Source organism: Ammospiza caudacuta, chromosome 7 (assembly GCF_027887145.1).
Source record: "Ammospiza caudacuta isolate bAmmCau1 chromosome 7, bAmmCau1.pri, whole genome shotgun sequence".
In the NCBI taxonomy this organism is placed as follows: Eukaryota; Metazoa; Chordata; class Aves; order Passeriformes; family Passerellidae; genus Ammospiza; species Ammospiza caudacuta.
Window position 1 is genome coordinate 11,706,020 of NC_080599.1, and position 19,733 is coordinate 11,725,752.

The following is a 19,733-nucleotide window of genomic DNA, read 5'->3' on the forward strand; positions in this document are numbered from 1 at the left end:
GTACAACACTGGGATTGTGTGCGCAGCTTGCCAACTGATAGAAAACAGTACATTACCACTTTCCTGACTTTTCCAATCACATGAATATTCGATAAGAAGCTGTTTTGTACAGCTTTCCTTTTCTTTATGCCAAAAACGTGGCCGACCTCAGTGCAACGTCCAGAACACGATGGGAGATGTTTTCTGTGCTCCCGCAGGTTTTCCTTGCCAGACAGAGTGGAAAAGCTTTCTGCTAGGATGTAGACCACAAAAGACGCTAAAAGCGAAGGTACGATGCTCTCCGGAGCTAAGCGCCGCTCCCGGGATTCTTTCGGCTGAAGCGGCGCTAAGAGAGCACTGTGAGCGGTACAATCGTCTTTGCGCGAAGAAGCCGCTTCTTCGGCTCCGGGAGCCGGAGAGAGCGGCAGCATCGGAAAGGTGAAGAAGGAAGCTGTACAACACTGGGATTGTGTGCGCAGCTTGCCAACTGATAGAAAACAGTACATTACCGCTTTGCTGACTTTTCCAGTCACATGAATATTCGATTGGAAGCTGTTTTGGACCACTTTTCTTTTCTTCTTGTCAAACACTTGGCCGACTTCCGAGCAATGTCCAGAACATGATGGGAGATGTTTTCTGTGGTCGCGCAGGTTTTCCTTGCCAGACAGCGTGGAAAAGCTTTCTGCTAGGATGTAGACCACAAAAGACACTAAAGGCGAAGGTACGATGCTCTCCGGAGCTAAGCGCCGCTCCCGGGCTTCTTTCGGCAGAAGCCGCGCTAAGAGAGCACTGTGAGCGGTACAATCGTCTTTGCGCGAAGAAGCTGCTTCTTCGGCTCCGGGAGCCGGAGAGAGCGGCAGCATCGGAAAGGTGAAGAAGGAAGCTGTACAACACTGGGATTGTGTGCGCAGCTTGCCAACTGATAGAAAACAGTACATTACCACTTTCCTGACTTTTCCAATCACATGAATATTCGATAAGAAGCTGTTTTGGACAGATTTTCTTTTCTTTATGGCAAACACTTGGCAGATCTCCGTGCAACGTCCAGAACACGATGGGTGATGTTTTCTGTGCTCCCGCAGGTTTTTCCTTGCCAGACAGAGTGGAAAAGCTTTCTGCTAGGATGTAGACCACAAAAGACGCTAAAGGCGAAGGTACGATGCTCTCCGGAGCTAAGCGCCGCTCCCGGGCTTCTTTCGGCAGAAGCCGCGCTAAGAGAGCACTGTGAGCGGTACAATCGTCTTTGCGCGAAGAAGCCGCTTCTTCGGCTCCGGGAGCTGGAGAGAGCGGCATGATCGGAAAGGTGAAGAAGGAAGCTGTACAACACTGGGATTGTGTGCGCAGCTTGCCAACTGATAGAAAACAGTACATTACCACTTTGCTGACTTTTCCAATCACATGAATATTCGATAAGAAGCTGTTTTGGACAGCTTTTCTTTTCTCTATGCCAAACACTTAGCAGATCTCCGTGCAACGTCCAGAACACGATGGGAGATGTTTTCTGTGCTCGCGCAGGTTTTCCTTGCCATACAGAGTGGAAAAGCTTTCTTCTAGGATGTAGACCACAAAAGACGCTAAAGGCGAAGGTACGATGCTCTCCAGAGGTAAGAGCCGCTCCCGGGCTTCTTTCGGCAGAAGCCGCGCTAAGAGAGCACTGTGAGCGGTACAATCGTCTTTGCGCGAAGAAGCCGCTTCTTCGGCTCCGGGAGCCGGAGAGAGCGGCAGCATCGGAAAGGTGAAGAAGGAAGCTGTACAACACTGGGATTGTGTGCGCAGCTTGCCAACTGATAGAAAACAGTACATTACCACTTTCCTGACTTTTCCAGTCACATGAATATTCGATTGGAAGCTGTTTTGGACCACTTTTCTTTTCTTCTTGTCAAACACTTGGCCGACTTCCGAGTAATGTCCAGAACACGATGGGAGATGTTTTCTGTGGTCGCGCAGGTTTTCCTTGCCAGACAGCGTGGAAAAGCTTTCTGCTGGGATGTAGACCACAAAGGACACTAAAGGCGAAGGTACGATGCTCTCCGGAGCTAAGCGCCGCTCCCGGGCTTCTTTCGGCAGAAGCCGCGCTAAGAGAGCACTGTGAGCGGTACAATCGTCTTTGCGCGAAGAAGCTGCTTCTTCGGCTCCGGGAGCCGGAGAGAGCGGCAGCATCGGAAAGGTGAAGAAGGAAGCTGTACAACACTGGGATTGTGTGCGCAGCTTGCCAACTGATAGAAAACAGTACATTACCACTTTCCTGACTTTTCCAATCACATGAATATTCGATAAGAAGCTGTTTTGGACAGATTTTCTTTTCTTTATGGCAAACACTTGGCAGACCTCCGTGCAACGTCCAGAACACGATGGGAGATGTTTTCTGTGCTCGCGCAAGTTTTCCTTGCCAGACAGCGTGGAAAAGCTTTCTGCTAGGATGTAGACCACAAAAGATGCTAAAGGCGAAGGTACGATGCTCTCCGGAGCTAAGCGCCGCTCCCGGGCTTCTTTCGGCTGAAGCGGCTCTAAGAGAGCACTGTGAGCGGTACAATCGTCTTTGCGCGAAGAAGCCGCTTCTTCGGCTCCGGGAGCCGGAGAGAGCGGCAGCATCGGAAAGGTGAAGAAGGAAGCCGTACAACACTGGGATTGTGTGCGCAGCTTGCCAACTGATAGAAAACAGTACATTACCACTTTCCTGACTTTTCCAATCACATGAATATTCGATAAGAAGCTGTTTTGGACAGATTTCCTTTTCTTCTTGTCAAACACTTGGCAGACCTCCGTGCAACTTCCAGAACACGATGGGAGATGTTTTCTGTGCTCACGCAGGTTTTCCTTGCCAGACAGAGTGGAAAAGCCTTCTGCTAGGATGTAGACCACAAAAGACGCTAAAGGCGAAGGTACGATGCTCTCCGGAGCTAAGCGCCGCTCCCGGGCTTCTTTCGGCAGAAGCCGCGCTAAGAGAGCACTGTGAGCGGTACAATCGTCTTTGCGCGAAGAAGCCGCTTCTTCGGCTCCGGGAGCTGGAGAGAGCGGCAGCATCGGAAAGGTGAAGAAGGAAGCTGTACAACACTGGGATTGTGTGCGCAGCTTGCCAACTGATAGAAAACAGTACATTACCACTTTCCTGACTTTTCCAATCACATGAATATTCGATAAGAAGCTGTTTTGGACAGCTTTTCTTTTCTTTATGCCAAAAACGTGGCCGACCTCAGTGCAACGTCCAGAACACGATGGGAGATGTTTTCTGTGCTCCCGCAGGTTTTCCTTGCCAGACAGAGTGGAAAAGCTTTCTGCTAGGATGTAGACCACAAAAGACGCTAAAAGCGAAGGTACGATGCTCTCCGGAGCTAAGCGCCGCTCCCGGGATTCTTTCGGCTGAAGCGGCGCTAAGAGAGCACTGTGAGCGGTACAATCGTCTTTGCGCGAAGAAGCCGCTTCTTCGGCTCCGGGAGCCGGAGAGAGCGGCAGCATCGGAAAGGTGAAGAAGGAAGCTGTACAACACTGGGATTGTGTGCGCAGCTTGCCAACTGATAGAAAACAGTACATTACCGCTTTGCTGACTTTTCCAGTCACATGAATATTCGATTGGAAGCTGTTTTGGACCACTTTTCTTTTCTTCTTGTCAAACACTTGGCCGACTTCCGAGCAATGTCCAGAACATGATGGGAGATGTTTTCTGTGGTCGCGCAGGTTTTCCTTGCCAGAGAGCGTGGAAAAGCTTTCTGCTAGGATGTAGACCACAAAAGACACTAAAGGCGAAGGTACGATGCTCTCCGGAGCTAAGCGCCGCTCCCGGGCTTCTTTCGGCAGAAGCCGCGCTAAGAGAGCACTGTGAGCGGTACAATCGTCTTTGCGCGAAGAAGCTGCTTCTTCGGCTCCGGGAGCCGGAGAGAGCGGCAGCATCGGAAAGGTGAAGAAGGAAGCTGTACAACACTGGGATTGTGTGCGCAGCTTGCCAACTGATAGAAAACAGTACATTACCACTTTCCTGACTTTTCCAATCACATGAATATTCGATAAGAAGCTGTTTTGGACAGATTTTCTTTTCTTTATGGCAAACACTTGGCAGATCTCCGTGCAACGTCCAGAACACGATGGGTGATGTTTTCTGTGCTCCCGCAGGTTTTTCCTTGCCAGACAGAGTGGAAAAGCTTTCTGCTAGGATGTAGACCACAAAAGACGCTAAAGGCGAAGGTACGATGCTCTCCGGAGCTAAGCGCCGCTCCCGGGCTTCTTTCGGCAGAAGCCGCGCTAAGAGAGCACTGTGAGCGGTACAATCGTCTTTGCGCGAAGAAGCCGCTTCTTCGGCTCCGGGAGCTGGAGAGAGCGGCATGATCGGAAAGGTGAAGAAGGAAGCTGTACAACACTGGGATTGTGTGCGCAGCTTGCCAACTGATAGAAAACAGTACATTACCACTTTGCTGACTTTTCCAATCACATGAATATTCGATAAGAAGCTGTTTTGGACAGCTTTTCTTTTCTCTATGCCAAACACTTAGCAGATCTCCGTGCAACGTCCAGAACACGATGGGAGATGTTTTCTGTGCTCGTGCAGGTTTTCCTTGCCATACAGAGTGGAAAAGCTTTCTTCTAGGATGTAGACCACAAAAGACGCTAAAGGCGAAGGTACGATGCTCTCCAGAGGTAAGAGCCGCTCCCGGGCTTCTTTCGGCAGAAGCCGCGCTAAGAGAGCACTGTGAGCGGTACAATCGTCTTTGCGCGAAGAAGCCGCTTCTTCGGCTCCGGGAGCCGGAGAGAGCGGCAGCATCGGAAAGGTGAAGAAGGAAGCTGTACAACACTGGGATTGTGTGCGCAGCTTGCCAACTGATAGAAAACAGTACATTACCACTTTCCTGACTTTTCCAGTCACATGAATATTCGATTGGAAGCTGTTTTGGACCACTTTTCTTTTCTTCTTGTCAAACACTTGGCCGACTTCCGAGTAATGTCCAGAACACGATGGGAGATGTTTTCTGTGGTCGCGCAGGTTTTCCTTGCCAGACAGCGTGGAAAAGCTTTCTGCTGGGATGTAGACCACAAAGGACACTAAAGGCGAAGGTACGATGCTCTCCGGAGCTAAGCGCCGCTCCCGGGCTTCTTTCGGCAGAAGCCGCGCTAAGAGAGCACTGTGAGCGGTACAATCGTCTTTGCGCGAAGAAGCTGCTTCTTCGGCTCCGGGAGCCGGAGAGAGCGGCAGCATCGGAAAGGTGAAGAAGGAAGCTGTACAACACTGGGATTGTGTGCGCAGCTTGCCAACTGATAGAAAACAGTACATTACCACTTTCCTGACTTTTCCAATCACATGAATATTCGATAAGAAGCTGTTTTGGACAGATTTTCTTTTCTTTATGGCAAACACTTGGCAGACCTCCGTGCAACGTCCAGAACACGATGGGAGATGTTTTCTGTGCTCGCGCAAGTTTTCCTTGCCAGACAGCGTGGAAAAGCTTTCTGCTAGGATGTAGACCACAAAAGATGCTAAAGGCGAAGGTACGATGCTCTCCGGAGCTAAGCGCCGCTCCCGGGCTTCTTTCGGCTGAAGCGGCTCTAAGAGAGCACTGTGAGCGGTACAATCGTCTTTGCGCGAAGAAGCCGCTTCTTCGGCTCCGGGAGCCGGAGAGAGCGGCAGCATCGGAAAGGTGAAGAAGGAAGCCGTACAACACTGGGATTGTGTGCGCAGCTTGCCAACTGATAGAAAACAGTACATTACCACTTTCCTGACTTTTCCAATCACATGAATATTCGATAGGAAGCTGTTTTGGACAGCTTTCCTTTTCTTCTTGTCAAACACTTGGCAGACCTCCGTGCAACTTCCAGAACACGATGGGAGATGTTTTCTGTGCTCACGCAGGTTTTCCTTGCCAGACAGAGTGGAAAAGCCTTCTGCTAGGATGTAGACCACAAAAGACGCTAAAGGCGAAGGTACGATGCTCTCCGGAGCTAAGCGCCGCTCCCGGGCTTCTTTCGGCAGAAGCCGCGCTAAGAGAGCACTGTGAGCGGTACAATCGTCTTTGCGCGAAGAAGCCGCTTCTTCGGCTCCGGGAGCCGGAGAGAGCGGCAGCATCGGAAAGGTGAAGAAGGAAGCTGTACAACACTGGGATTGTGTGCGCAGCTTGCCAACTGATAGAAAACAGTACATTACCACTTTCCTGACTTTTCCAATCACATGAATATTCGATAAGAAGCTGTTTTGGACAGATTTTCTTTTCTTTATGCCAGTAACTTGCCCGACCTCCGTGCAACGTCCAGAACACGATGGGAGATGTTTTCTGTGCTCCCGCAGGTTTTCCTTGCCAGACAGAGTGGAAAAGACTTCTGCTAGGATGTAGACCACAAAAGACGCTAAAGACGAAGGTACGATGCTCTCCGGAGCTAAGCGCCGCTCCCGGGCTTCTTTCGGCAGAAGCCGCGCTAAGAGAGCACTGTGAGCGGTACAATCGTCTTTGCGCGAAGAAGCCGCTTCTTCGGCTCCGGGAGCCGGAGAGAGCGGCATGATCGGAAAGGTGAAGAAGGAAGCTGTACAACACTGGGATTGTGTGCGCAGCTTGCCAACTGATAGAAAACAGTACATTACCACTTTCCTGACTTTTCCAATCACATGAATATTCGATAAGAAGCTGTTTTGTACAGCTTTCCTTTTCTTTATGCCAAAAACGTGGCCGACCTCAGTGCAACGTCCAGAACACGATGGGAGATGTTTTCTGTGCTCCCGCAGGTTTTCCTTGCCAGACAGAGTGGAAAAGCTTTCTGCTAGGATGTAGACCACAAAAGACGCTAAAAGCGAAGGTACGATGCTCTCCGGAGCTAAGCGCCGCTCCCGGGATTCTTTCGGCTGAAGCGGCGCTAAGAGAGCACTGTGAGCGGTACAATCGTCTTTGCGCGAAGAAGCCGCTTCTTCGGCTCCGGGAGCCGGAGAGAGCGGCAGCATCGGAAAGGTGAAGAAGGAAGCTGTACAACACTGGGATTGTGTGCGCAGCTTGCCAACTGATAGAAAACAGTACATTACCGCTTTGCTGACTTTTCCAGTCACATGAATATTCGATTGGAAGCTGTTTTGGACCACTTTTCTTTTCTTCTTGTCAAACACTTGGCCGACTTCCGAGCAATGTCCAGAACATGATGGGAGATGTTTTCTGTGGTCGCGCAGGTTTTCCTTGCCAGACAGCGTGGAAAAGCTTTCTGCTAGGATGTAGACCACAAAAGACACTAAAGGCGAAGGTACGATGCTCTCCGGAGCTAAGCGCCGCTCCCGGGCTTCTTTCGGCAGAAGCCGCGCTAAGAGAGCACTGTGAGCGGTACAATCGTCTTTGCGCGAAGAAGCTGCTTCTTCGGCTCCGGGAGCCGGAGAGAGCGGCAGCATCGGAAAGGTGAAGAAGGAAGCTGTACAACACTGGGATTGTGTGCGCAGCTTGCCAACTGATAGAAAACAGTACATTACCACTTTCCTGACTTTTCCAATCACATGAATATTCGATAAGAAGCTGTTTTGGACAGATTTTCTTTTCTTTATGGCAAACACTTGGCAGATCTCCGTGCAACGTCCAGAACACGATGGGTGATGTTTTCTGTGCTCCCGCAGGTTTTTCCTTGCCAGACAGAGTGGAAAAGCTTTCTGCTAGGATGTAGACCACAAAAGACGCTAAAGGCGAAGGTACGATGCTCTCCGGAGCTAAGCGCCGCTCCCGGGCTTCTTTCGGCAGAAGCCGCGCTAAGAGAGCACTGTGAGCGGTACAATCGTCTTTGCGCGAAGAAGCCGCTTCTTCGGCTCCGGGAGCTGGAGAGAGCGGCATGATCGGAAAGGTGAAGAAGGAAGCTGTACAACACTGGGATTGTGTGCGCAGCTTGCCAACTGATAGAAAACAGTACATTACCACTTTGCTGACTTTTCCAATCACATGAATATTCGATAAGAAGCTGTTTTGGACAGCTTTTCTTTTCTCTATGCCAAACACTTAGCAGATCTCCGTGCAACGTCCAGAACACGATGGGAGATGTTTTCTGTGCTCGCGCAGGTTTTCCTTGCCATACAGAGTGGAAAAGCTTTCTTCTAGGATGTAGACCACAAAAGACGCTAAAGGCGAAGGTACGATGCTCTCCAGAGGTAAGAGCCGCTCCCGGGCTTCTTTCGGCAGAAGCCGCGCTAAGAGAGCACTGTGAGCGGTACAATCGTCTTTGCGCGAAGAAGCCGCTTCTTCGGCTCCGGGAGCCGGAGAGAGCGGCAGCATCGGAAAGGTGAAGAAGGAAGCTGTACAACACTGGGATTGTGTGCGCAGCTTGCCAACTGATAGAAAACAGTACATTACCACTTTCCTGACTTTTCCAGTCACATGAATATTCGATTGGAAGCTGTTTTGGACCACTTTTCTTTTCTTCTTGTCAAACACTTGGCCGACTTCCGAGTAATGTCCAGAACACGATGGGAGATGTTTTCTGTGGTCGCGCAGGTTTTCCTTGCCAGACAGCGTGGAAAAGCTTTCTGCTGGGATGTAGACCACAAAGGACACTAAAGGCGAAGGTACGATGCTCTCCGGAGCTAAGCGCCGCTCCCGGGCTTCTTTCGGCAGAAGCCGCGCTAAGAGAGCACTGTGAGCGGTACAATCGTCTTTGCGCGAAGAAGCTGCTTCTTCGGCTCCGGGAGCCGGAGAGAGCGGCAGCATCGGAAAGGTGAAGAAGGAAGCTGTACAACACTGGGATTGTGTGCGCAGCTTGCCAACTGATAGAAAACAGTACATTACCACTTTCCTGACTTTTCCAATCACATGAATATTCGATAAGAATCTGTTTTGGACAGATTTTCTTTTCTTTATGGCAAACACTTGGCAGACCTCCGTGCAACGTCCAGAACACGATGGGAGATGTTTTCTGTGCTCGCGCAAGTTTTCCTTGCCAGACAGCGTGGAAAAGCTTTCTGCTAGGATGTAGACCACAAAAGATGCTAAAGGCGAAGGTACGATGCTCTCCGGAGCTAAGCGCCGCTCCCGGGCTTCTTTCGGCTGAAGCGGCTCTAAGAGAGCACTGTGAGCGGTACAATCGTCTTTGCGCGAAGAAGCCGCTTCTTCGGCTCCGGGAGCCGGAGAGAGCGGCAGCATCGGAAAGGTGAAGAAGGAAGCCGTACAACACTGGGATTGTGTGCGCAGCTTGCCAACTGATAGAAAACAGTACATTACCACTTTCCTGACTTTTCCAATCACATGAATATTCGATTGGAAGCTGTTTTGGACAGATTTCCTTTTCTTCTTGTCAAACAATTGGCAGACCTCCGTGCAACTTCCAGAACACGATGGGAGATGTTTTCTGTGCTCACGCAGGTTTTCCTTGCCAGACAGAGTGGAAAAGCCTTCTGCTAGGATGTAGACCACAAAAGACGCTAAAGGCGAAGGTACGATGCTCTCCGGAGCTAAGCGCCGCTCCCGGGCTTCTTTCGGCAGAAGCCGCGCTAAGAGAGCACTGTGAGCGGTACAATCGTCTTTGCGCGAAGAAGCCGCTTCTTCGGCTCCGGGAGCTGGAGAGAGCGGCAGCATCGGAAAGGTGAAGAAGGAAGCTGTACAACACTGGGATTGTGTGCGCAGCTTGCCAACTGATAGAAAACAGTACATTACCACTTTCCTGACTTTTCCAATCACATGAATATTCGATAAGAAGCTGTTTTGGACAGCTTTTCTTTTCTTTATGCCAAAAACGTGGCCGACCTCAGTGCAACGTCCAGAACACGATGGGAGATGTTTTCTGTGCTCCCGCAGGTTTTCCTTGCCAGACAGAGTGGAAAAGCTTTCTGCTAGGATGTAGACCACAAAAGACGCTAAAAGCGAAGGTACGATGCTCTCCGGAGCTAAGCGCCGCTCCCGGGATTCTTTCGGCTGAAGCGGCGCTAAGAGAGCACTGTGAGCGGTACAATCGTCTTTGCGCGAAGAAGCCGCTTCTTCGGCTCCGGGAGCCGGAGAGAGCGGCAGCATCGGAAAGGTGAAGAAGGAAGCTGTACAACACTGGGATTGTGTGCGCAGCTTGCCAACTGATAGAAAACAGTACATTACCGCTTTGCTGACTTTTCCAGTCACATGAATATTCGATTGGAAGCTGTTTTGGACCACTTTTCTTTTCTTCTTGTCAAACACTTGGCCGACTTCCGAGCAATGTCCAGAACATGATGGGAGATGTTTTCTGTGGTCGCGCAGGTTTTCCTTGCCAGAGAGCGTGGAAAAGCTTTCTGCTAGGATGTAGACCACAAAAGACACTAAAGGCGAAGGTACGATGCTCTCCGGAGCTAAGCGCCGCTCCCGGGCTTCTTTCGGCAGAAGCCGCGCTAAGAGAGCACTGTGAGCGGTACAATCGTCTTTGCGCGAAGAAGCTGCTTCTTCGGCTCCGGGAGCCGGAGAGAGCGGCAGCATCGGAAAGGTGAAGAAGGAAGCTGTACAACACTGGGATTGTGTGCGCAGCTTGCCAACTGATAGAAAACAGTACATTACCACTTTCCTGACTTTTCCAATCACATGAATATTCGATAAGAAGCTGTTTTGGACAGATTTTCTTTTCTTTATGGCAAACACTTGGCAGATCTCCGTGCAACGTCCAGAACACGATGGGTGATGTTTTCTGTGCTCCCGCAGGTTTTTCCTTGCCAGACAGAGTGGAAAAGCTTTCTGCTAGGATGTAGACCACAAAAGACGCTAAAGGCGAAGGTACGATGCTCTCCGGAGCTAAGCGCCGCTCCCGGGCTTCTTTCGGCAGAAGCCGCGCTAAGAGAGCACTGTGAGCGGTACAATCGTCTTTGCGCGAAGAAGCCGCTTCTTCGGCTCCGGGAGCTGGAGAGAGCGGCATGATCGGAAAGGTGAAGAAGGAAGCTGTACAACACTGGGATTGTGTGCGCAGCTTGCCAACTGATAGAAAACAGTACATTACCACTTTGCTGACTTTTCCAATCACATGAATATTCGATAAGAAGCTGTTTTGGACAGCTTTTCTTTTCTCTATGCCAAACACTTGGCAGATCTCCGTGCAACGTCCAGAACACGATGGGAGATGTTTTCTGTGCTCCCGCAGGTTTTCCTTGCCAGACAGAGTGGAAAAGCTTTCTGCTAGGATGTAGACCACAAAAGACGCTAAAGGCGAAGGTACGATGCTCTCCGGAGCTAAGCGCCGCTCCCGGGCTTCTTTCGGCAGAAGCCGCGCTAAGAGAGCACTGTGAGCGGTAGAATCGTCTTTGCGCGAAGAAGCCGCTTCTTCGGCTCCGGGAGCCGGAGAGAGCGGCAGCATCGGAAAGGTGAAGAAGGAAGCTGTACAACACTGGGATTGTGTGCGCAGCTTGCCAACTGATAGAAAACAGTACCTTACCACTTTCCTGACTTTTCCAATCACATGAATATTCGATAAGAAGCTGTTTTGGACCGCTTTTCTTTTCTTCTTGTCAAACACTTGGCCGACTTCCGAGTAATGTCCAGAACACGATGGGAGATGTTTTCTGTGGTCGCGCAGGTTTTCCTTGCCAGACAGCGTGGAAAAGCTTTCTGCTAGGATGTAGACCACAAAAGACACTAAAGGCGAAGGTACGATGCTCTCCGGAGCTAAGCGCCGCTCCCGGGCTTCTTTCGGCAGAAGCCGCGCTAAGAGAGCACTGTGAGCGGTACAATCGTCTTTGCGCGAAGAAGCTGCTTCTTCGGCTCCGGGAGCCGGAGAGAGCGGCAGCATCGGAAAGGTGAAGAAGGAAGCTGTACAACACTGGGATTGTGTGCGCAGCTTGCCAACTGATAGAAAACAGTACATTACCACTTTCCTGACTTTTCCAATCACATGAATATTCGATAAGAAGCTGTTTTGGACAGATTTTCTTTTCTTTATGGCAAACACTTGGCAGACCTCCGTGCAACGTCCAGAACACGATGGGAGATGTTTTCTGTGCTCGCGCAAGTTTTCCTTGCCAGACAGAGTGGAAAAGCTTTCTGCTAGGATGTAGACCACAAAAGACGCTAAAGGCGAAGGTACGATGCTCTCCGGAGCTAAGCGCCGCTCCCGGGCTTCTTTCGGCTGAAGCGGCGCTAAGAGAGCACTGTGAGCGGTACAATCGTCTTTGCGCGAAGAAGCCGCTTCTTCGGCTCCGGGAGCCGGAGAGAGTGGCAGCATCGGAAAGGTGAAGAAGGAAGCCGTACAACACTGGGATTGTGTGCGCAGCTTGCCAACTGATAGAAAACAGTACATTACCACTTTGCTGACTTTTCCAGTCACATGAATATTCGATTGGAAGCTGTTTTGGACCACTTTTCTTTTCTTCTTGTCAAACACTTGGCCGACTTCCGAGCAATGTCCAGAACATGATGGGAGATGTTTTCTGTGGTCGCGCAGGTTTTCCTTGCCAGACAGCGTGGAAAAGCTTTCTGCTAGGATGTAGACCACAAAAGACACTAAAGGCGAAGGTACGATGCTCTCCGGAGCTAAGCGCCGCTCCCGGGCTTCTTTCGGCAGAAGCCGCGCTAAGAGAGCACTGTGAGCGGTACAATCGTCTTTGCGCGAAGAAGCTGCTTCTTCGGCTCCGGGAGCCGGAGAGAGCGGCAGCATCGGAAAGGTGAAGAAGGAAGCTGTACAACACTGGGATTGTGTGCGCAGCTTGCCAACTGATAGAAAACAGTACATTACCACTTTCCTGTCTTTTCCAATCACATGAATATTCGATAAGAAGCTGTTTTGGACAGATTTTCTTTTCTTTATGGCAAACACTTGGCAGACCTCCGTGCAGCGTCCAGAACACGATGGGAGATGTTTTCTGTGCTCCCGCAGGTTTTCCTTGCCAGACAGAGTGGAAAAGCTTTCTGCTAGGATGTAGACCACAAAAGACGCTAAAGGCGAAGGTACGATGCTCTCCGGAGCTAAGCGCCGCTCCCGGGCTTCTTTCGGCAGAAGCCGCGCTAAGAGAGCACTGTGAGCGGTACAATCGTCTTTGCGCGAAGAAGCCGCTTCTTCGGCTCCGGGAGCCGGAGAGAGCGGCAGCATCGGAAAGGTGAAGAAGGAAGATGTACAACACTGGGATTGTGTGCGCAGCTTGCCAACTGATAGAAAACAGTACATTACCACTTTCCTGACTATTCCAATCACATGAATATTCGATAAGAAGCTGTTTTGGACCACTTTTCTTTTCTTCTTGTCAAACACTTGGCAGACCTCCGTGCAATGTCCAGAACACGATGGGAGATGTTTTCTGTGCTCCCGCAGGTTTTCCTTGCCAGACAGAGTGGAAAAGCTTTCTGCTAGCATGTAGACCACAAAAGACGCTAAAGACGAAGGTACGATGCTCTCCGGAGCTAAGCGCCGCTCCCGGGCTTCTTTCGGCAGAAGCCGCGCTAAGAGAGCACTGTGAGCGGTACAATCGTCTTTGCGCGAAGAAGCCGCTTCTTCGGCTCCGGGAGCCGGAGAGAGCGGCAGCATCGGAAAGGTGAAGAAGGAAGCCGTACAACACTGGGATTGGGTGCACAGCTTGCCAACTGATAGAAAACAGTACCTTAAAATTCTCCTGAAGTTTCCAATCACATGAATATTCTATAAGAAGCTGTTTTGGACATCTTTTCTTTTCTTCTTGTCAAACACTTGGCAGACTTCCGAGCAATGTCCAGAACACGATGGGAGATGTTTTCTGTGCTCCCGCAGGTTTTCCTTGCCAGACAGCGTGGAAAAGCTTTCTGCTAGGATGTTGACCACAAAAGATGCTAAAGGCGAAGGTACGATGCTCTCCGGAGCTAAGCGCCGCTCCCGGGCTTCTTTCGGCTGAAGCGGCGCTAAGAGAGCACTGTGAGCGGTACAATCGTCTTTGCGCGAAGAAGCCGCTTCTTCAGCTCCGGGAGCCGGAGAGAGCGGCAGCATCGGAAAGGTGAAGAAGGAAGCCGTACAACACCGGGATTGTGTGCGCAGCTTGCCAACTGATAGAAAACAGTACATTACCACTTTCCTGACTTTTCCAATCACATGAATATTCGATAAGAAGCTGTTTTGGACAGCTTTTCTTTTCTTTATGCCAAACACTTGGCAGATCTCCGTGCAACTTCCAGAACACGATGGGAGATGTTTTCTGTGCTCGCGCAGGTTTTCCTTGCCATACAGAGTGGAAAAGCTTTCTGCTAGGATGTAGACCACAAAAGACGCTAAAGACGCAGTTACGATGCTCTCCGGAGCAAAGCGCCGCTCCCGGGCTTCTTTCGGCAGAAGCCGCGCTAAGAGAGCACTGTGAGCGGTACAATCGTCTTTGCGCGAAGAAGCCGCTTCTTCGGCTCCGGGAGCCGGAGAGAGCGGCAGCATCGGAAAGGTGAAGAAGGAAGCTGTACAACACTGGGATTGTGTGCGCAGCTTGCCATCTGATAGAAAACAGTACATTACCACTTTGCTGACTTTTCCAATCACATGAATATTCGATAAGAAGCTGTTTTGGACCGCTTTTCTTTTCTTCTTGTCAAACACTTGGCCGACTTCCGAGTAATGTCCAGAACATGATGGGAGATGTTTTCTGTGGTCGCGCAGGTTTTCCTTGCCAGACAGAGTGGAAAAGCTTTCTGCTAGGATGTAGACCACAAAAGACGCTAAAGGCGAAGGTACGATGCTCTCCGGAGCTAAGCGCCGCTCCCGGGCTTCTTTCGGCAGAAGCCGCGCTAAGAGAGCACTGTGAGCGGTACAATCGTCTTTGCGCGAAGAAGCTGCTTCTTCGGCTCCGGGAGCCGGAGAGAGCGGCAGCATCGGAAAGGTGAAGAAGGAAGCTGTACAACACTGGGATTGTGTGCGCAGCTTGCCAACTGATAGAAAACAGTACCTTACCACTTTCCTGACTTTTCCAATCACATGAATATTCGATAAGAAGCTGTTTTGGACAGATTTTCTTTTCTTTATGGCAAACACTTGGCAGACCTCCGTGCAACGTCCAGAACACGATGGGAGATGTTTTCTGTGCTCGCGCAAGTTTTCCTTGCCAGACAGAGTGGAAAAGCCTTCTGCTAGGATGTAGACCACAAAAGACGGTAAAGGCGAAGGTACGATGCTCTCCGGAGCTAAGCGCCGCTCCCGGGCTTCTTTCGGCTGAAGCGGCGCTAAGAGAGCACTGTGACCGGTACAATCGTCTTTGCGCGAAGAAGCCGCTTCTTCGGCTCCGGGAGCCGGAGAGAGTGGCAGCATCGGAAAGGTGAAGAAGGAAGCCGTACAACACTGGGATTGTGTGCGCAGCTTGCCAACTGATAGAAAACAGTACATTACCACTTTGCTGACTTTTCCAGTCACATGAATATTCGATTGGAAGCTGTTTTGGACCACTTTTCTTTTCTTCTTGTCAAACACTTGGCCGACTTCCGAGCAATGTCCAGAACATGATGGGAGATGTTTTCTGTGGTCGCGCAGGTTTTCCTTGCCAGACAGCGTGGAAAAGCTTTCTGCTAGGATGTAGACCACAAAAGACACTAAAGGCGAAGGTACGATGCTCTCCGGAGCTAAGCGCCGCTCCCGGGCTTCTTTCGGCAGAAGCCGCGCTAAGAGAGCACTGTGAGCGGTACAATCGTCTTTGCGCGAAGAAGCTGCTTCTTCGGCTCCGGGAGCCGGAGAGAGCGGCAGCATCGGAAAGGTGAAGAAGGAAGCTGTACAACACTGGGATTGTGTGCGCAGCTTGCCAACTGATAGAAAACAGTACATTACCACTTTCCTGACTTTTCCAATCACATGAATATTCGATAAGAAGCTGTTTTGGACAGATTTTCTTTTCTTTATGGCAAACACTTGGCAGACCTCCGTGCAACGTCCAGAACACGATGGGAGATGTTTTCTGTGCTCCCGCAGGTTTTCCTTGCCAGACAGAGTGGAAAAGCTTTCTGCTAGGATGTAGACCACAAAAGACGCTAAAGGCGAAGGTACGATGCTCTCCGGAGCTAAGCGCCGCTCCCGGGCTTCTTTCGGCAGAAGCCGCGCTAAGAGAGCACTGTGAGCGGTACAATCGTCTTTGCGCGAAGAAGCCGCTTCTTCGGCTCCGGGAGCCGGAGAGAGCGGCAGCATCGGAAAGGTGAAGAAGGAAGCTGTACAACACTGGGATTGTGTGCGCAGCTTGCCAACTGATAGAAAACAGTACATTACCACTTTCCTGACTTTTCCAATCACATGAATATTCGATAAGAAGCTGTTTTGGACCACTTTTCTTTTCTTCTTGTCAAACACTTGGCAGACCTCCGTGCAACGTCCAGAACACGATGGGAGATGTTTTCTGTGCTCCCGCAGGTTTTCCTTGCCAGACAGAGTGGAAAAGCTTTCTGCTAGCATGTAGACCACAAAAGACGCTAAAGGCGAAGGTACGATGCTCTCCGGAGCTAAGCGCCGCTCCCGGGCTTCTTTCGGCAGAAGCCGCGCTAAGAGAGCACTGTGAGCGGTACAATCGTCTTTGCGCGAAGAAGCCGCTTCTTCGGCTCCGGGAGCCGGAGAGAGCGGCAGCATCGGAAAGGTGAAGAAGGAAGCCGTACAACACTGGGGTTGGGTGCACAGCTTGCCAACTGATAGAAAACAGTACCTTAATATTCTCCTGAAGTTTCCAATCACATGAATATTCTATAAGAAGCTGTTTTGGACATCTTTTCTTTTCTTCTTGTCAAACACTTGGCCGACTTCCGAGTAATGTCCAGAACACGATGGGAGATGTTTTCTGTGGTCGCGCAGGTTTTCCTTGCCAGACAGCGTGGAAAAGCTTTCTGCTGGGATGTAGACCACAAAGGACACTAAAGGCGAAGGTACGATGCTCTCCGGAGCTAAGCGCCGCTCCCGGGCTTCTTTCGGCAGAAGCCGCGCTAAGAGAGCACTGTGAGCGGTACAATCGTCTTTGCGCGAAGAAGCTGCTTCTTCGGCTCCGGGAGCCGGAGAGAGCGGCAGCATCGGAAAGGTGAAGAAGGAAGCTGTACAACACTGGGATTGTGTGCGCAGCTTGCCAACTGATAGAAAACAGTACATTACCACTTTCCTGACTTTTCCAATCACATGAATATTCGATAAGAAGCTGTTTTGGACAGATTTTCTTTTCTTTATGGCAAACACTTGGCAGACCTCCGTGCAACGTCCAGAACACGATGGGAGATGTTTTCTGTGCTCGCGCAAGTTTTCCTTGCCAGACAGCGTGGAAAAGCTTTCTGCTAGGATGTAGACCACAAAAGATGCTAAAGGCGAAGGTACGATGCTCTCCGGAGCTAAGCGCCGCTCCCGGGCTTCTTTCGGCTGAAGCGGCTCTAAGAGAGCACTGTGAGCGGTACAATCGTCTTTGCGCGAAGAAGCCGCTTCTTCGGCTCCGGGAGCCGGAGAGAGCGGCAGCATCGGAAAGGTGAAGAAGGAAGCCGTACAACACTGGGATTGTGTGCGCAGCTTGCCAACTGATAGAAAACAGTACATTACCACTTTCCTGACTTTTCCAATCACATGAATATTCGATAAGAAGCTGTTTTGGACAGATTTCCTTTTCTTCTTGTCAAACACTTGGCAGACCTCCGTGCAACTTCCAGAACACGATGGGAGATGTTTTCTGTGCTCATGCAGGTTTTCCTTGCCAGACAGAGTGGAAAAGCCTTCTGCTAGGATGTAGACCACAAAAGACGCTAAAGGCGAAGGTACGATGCTCTCCGGAGCTAAGCGCCGCTCCCGGGCTTCTTTCGGCAGAAGCCGCGCTAAGAGAGCACTGTGAGCGGTACAATCGTCTTTGCGCGAAGAAGCCGCTTCTTCGGCTCCGGGAGCTGGAGAGAGCGGCAGCATCGGAAAGGTGAAGAAGGAAGCTGTACAACACTGGGATTGTGTGCGCAGCTTGCCAACTGATAGAAAACAGTACATTACCACTTTCCTGACTTTTCCAATCACATGAATATTCGATAAGAAGCTGTTTTGGACAGCTTTTCTTTTCTTTATGCCAAAAACGTGGCCGACCTCAGTGCAACGTCCAGAACACGATGGGAGATGTTTTCTGTGCTCCCGCAGGTTTTCCTTGCCAGACAGAGTGGAAAAGCTTTCTGCTAGGATGTAGACCACAAAAGACGCTAAAGGCGAAGGTACGATGCTCTCCGGAGCTAAGCGCCGCTCCCGGGCTTCTTTCGGCAGAAGCCGCGCTAAGAGAGCACTGTGAGCGGTACAATCGTCTTTGCGCGAAGAAGCCGCTTCTTCGGCTCCGGGAGCTGGAGAGAGCGGCATGATCGGAAAGGTGAAGAAGGAAGCTGTACAACACTGGGATTGTGTGCGCAGCTTGCCAACTGATAGAAAACAGTACATTACCACTTTGCTGACTTTTCCAATCACATGAATATTCGATAAGAAGCTGTTTTGGACAGCTTTTCTTTTCTCTATGCCAAACACTTGGCAGATCTCCGTGCAACGTCCAGAACACGATGGGAGATGTTTTCTGTGCTCGCGCAGGTTTTCCTTGCCATACAGAGTGGAAAAGCTTTCTTCTAGGATGTAGACCACAAAAGACGCTAAAGGCGAAGGTACGATGCTCTCCAGAGGTAAGAGCCGCTCCCGGGCTTCTTTCGGCAGAAGCCGCGCTAAGAGAGCACTGTGAGCGGTACAATCGTCTTTGCGCGAAGAAGCCGCTTCTTCGGCTCCGGGAGCCGGAGAGAGCGGCAGCATCGGAAAGGTGAAGAAGGAAGCTGTACTACACTGGGATTGTGTGCGCAGCTTGCCAACTGATAGAAAACAGTACATTACCACTTTCCTGACTTTTCCAGTCACATGAATATTCGATTGGAAGCTGTTTTGGACCACTTTTCTTTTCTTCTTGTCAAACACTTGGCCGACTTCCAAGCAATGTCCAGAACACGATGGGAGATGTTTTCTGTGGTCGCGCAGGTTTTCCTTGCCAGACAGCGTGGAAAAGCTTTCTGCTAGGATGTAGACCACAAAAGACACTAAAGGCGAAGGTACGATGCTCTCCGGAGCTAAGCGCCGCTCCCGGGCTTCTTTCGGCAGAAGCCGCGCTAAGAGAGCACTGTGAGCGGTAGAATCGTCTTTGCGCGAAGAAGCCGCTTCTTCGGCTCCGGGAGCCGGAGAGAGCGGCAGCATCGGAAAGGTGAAGAAGGAAGCTGTACAACACTGGGATTGTGTGCGCAGCTTGCCAACTGATAGAAAACAGTACCTTACCACTTTCCTGACTTTTCCAATCACATGAATATTCGATAAGAAGCTGTTTTGGACAGATTTTCTTTTCTTTATGGCAAACACTTGGCAGACCTCCGTGCAACGTCCAGAACACGATGGGAGATGTTTTCTGTGCTCGCGCAAGTTTTCCTTGCCAGACAGAGTGGAAAAGCCTTCTGCTAGGATGTAGACCACAAAAGACGGTAAAGGCGAAGGTACGATGCTCTCCGGAGCTGAACGCCGCTCCCGGGCTTCTTTCGGCTGAAGCGGCGCTAAGAGAGCACTGTGACCGGTACAATCGTCTTTGCGCGAAGAAGCCGCTTCTTCGGCTCCGGGAGCCGGAGAGAGTGGCAGCATCGGAAAGGTGAAGAAGGAAGCCGTACAACACTGGGATTGTGTGCGCAGCTTGCCAACTGATAGAAAACAGTACATTACCACTTTGCTGACTTTTCCAGTCACATGAATATTCGATTGGAAGCTGTTTTGGACCACTTTTCTTTTCTTCTTGTCAAACACTTGGCCGACTTCCGAGCAATGTCCAGAACATGATGGGAGATGTTTTCTGTGGTCGCGCAGGTTTTCCTTGCCAGACAGCGTGGAAAAGCTTTCTGCTAGGATGTAGACCACAAAAGACACTAAAGGCGAAGGTACGATGCTCTCCGGAGCTA